General features: G+C 57.4%; 1 long non-coding RNA gene across 1 annotated transcript in view; it reads left to right on the top strand.

Annotated features, from left to right (window-relative positions):
- The window catches only part of LOC108803610, a 27978-nt gene that overhangs the window by 20376 nt on the left and 5534 nt on the right, over positions 1-2068 (top strand). The window lies entirely within an intron of this gene.

Below are 2068 nucleotides of genomic sequence, written 5' to 3'. Positions count from 1 at the left end.
AACTGGTGACAAAGAAACTGTCACAGGTCGGCTCAGTAGATCGGGAAGTGAGCGAACACATACCGGCGCTGGCTCACTTCTCGATCCTGTCCCTGCAGAGGGTGGTGACTGTCACTCACGGCTCCCTGCAGGTATTCCCTCTCCGATCCTCCAGCACTGACTGGAGGGAAAGATGGGGGAGGGGGCGGGCACAGCTGGCTCTGCCTCTGGATAGGCGGAGCCATTGAGTCGCCCAGGTGTGAACCTTGCCTGAGGACTGAGAGGATTTAAAGGAGAACTATGGGGTTAAAGTTTTCCCCCATAGTTTTCCTTAGGGTAACGGGAGCGCTCCCGTCACCCTAGGCTCAGTATATAGGGAGCTACAGCTCGCGGTATACTGAGACGCCGCAGCCGGAGCGGATCCCGACATTACTGTCTGGATCCGCCCAGCTGCGTGAGTGACAGCTGGCTCTGCCTATCTGGAGGCAGAGCCAGCTGTACCCGCCCCCTCCCCCGTCTGTTCCGCCAGTCTGCGCTGGAGGATCGGAGCTGGGACGGGGGGAAATCCCTGCAGGGACCCGTGAGTGACAGTCACGGCTCTCTGCAGGGACAGGATCGAGAGGTGAGCGAACGGCGGGATGTGTTCTCTCCCTTCCCGATCTACTGAGCCGACCTGTGACAGTCTCATTGTCACAGGTCGGCTAGAACTATGAGGAGGAGTGATTTCACTCCCCTCCCCCCCCCTCATAGTTCTCCTTTAATATGAAGACCAATCAGTGAACTTCTCTTTGTTTTAACTTTGTTGCGGTGAAAGTTCCCGGGATCACACAGGGCGCAGACATTGTTGCAGTTGGGTATGGTCCCATTTCCTCCCTCGTATGGCAGTCAGTGTTGGGAATATAGCCTGGGAGAGATTAGGTGCCAGAATTTTAGGGGGTTAGGTTGAATGTTGGGGGGTCTTGAGATTAAATTTGAGTCATTTCCTCTTTGCTGCCGGCCAGTAAATGGTTAAGCCCGGGACTTAAATGGTGGGCCTGGCCGGATGCTGCGAGTTTTCCGTGAGCTCATGTCTGGCGCTGCGCGCAGAGACTGGGGCCTGTTCTCCTCCCCGAGCAGCAACTGAGCCCTATTGTGCGCCGACGGCGGATTTAAAGGACCTGGAGCATGTCATGTAGACCCCAGATCCCTATACCTGCGTCCCCGGAGGGATCGCACTCGGCATGACGGCACACAAAGATCTCAGTCCACAGAGGTTGATATTTGTATTATGCGTTCCACCCTAAAACGTAAATCACTTTTGTGTAGAGGGGCAAAAAAAAAACCCCCAAAAGTTAACTTACGGTGGGGGGGGAGGGCAAATTTATAAAGGGGCAAAGGACCGGCCAGCACTCACGAGGGCCAATTTAGAGTACCCAGAGGTAACGCACACAAGCACAGGGAGCAGAGGCGTCCCGAGGCGGGGTGACACCCGGTGCGGGTACCTGGTGACACACCGCATTGACGTCATGGCGTACACGCGTGATGACCTCACGCACGGTACTGCTGTTACCTGCCGGCGGCCCTCTTGCTGATGGACGCCGGCAGAGAGAGGAGGGGATGTTCACCAGGCGGGATGAGGTATGCCGCCGGGTCCCCTCCTCTCTCTCGCTACCGTTGAGCTCTCAGTCCTTGACCGAGGTGCCTGACTGTTCAGAGGGGCGGTTGACACCAAAATGACTGTAAGCCATTTTGGTGTCACCCGGGTGCTGTGCCGCACCCCCCTTGTGACGCCACTGACAGGGAGAACATGCAAACTCCATTTTTGAACCGGGGTCCCCCAGTGCTGCAAGGCAGAAGTGCTTTTGTGGATCTTTGAGGCTAGGTTCAGATCTGGGCGATCCCGGGAAGCACGTCCTGGGGCCGCGCGGGGGCACACAGCGGTTGCCGCGCGGCCCCATTTATTTCATCCGCACGGCAATCGCTGAAAAAAAGGTACATGTACCTTCTTTCCCGACACGCGACGCGTGGCTTTGTTAGCTGCGATCATGTTCAATTGCACGGGCGGAATCACGGCGGGGAAACCCGCAACCCCCCCCCCCCCCCCCGGCGG

This window comes from Nanorana parkeri, unplaced genomic scaffold (assembly GCF_000935625.1).
Source record: "Nanorana parkeri isolate BGI_ZX_2015 unplaced genomic scaffold, ASM93562v1 scaffold3927, whole genome shotgun sequence".
Lineage (NCBI taxonomy): Eukaryota > Metazoa > Chordata > Amphibia > Anura > Dicroglossidae > Nanorana > Nanorana parkeri.
This window is presented reverse-complemented; position numbering and strand designations above follow the sequence as displayed.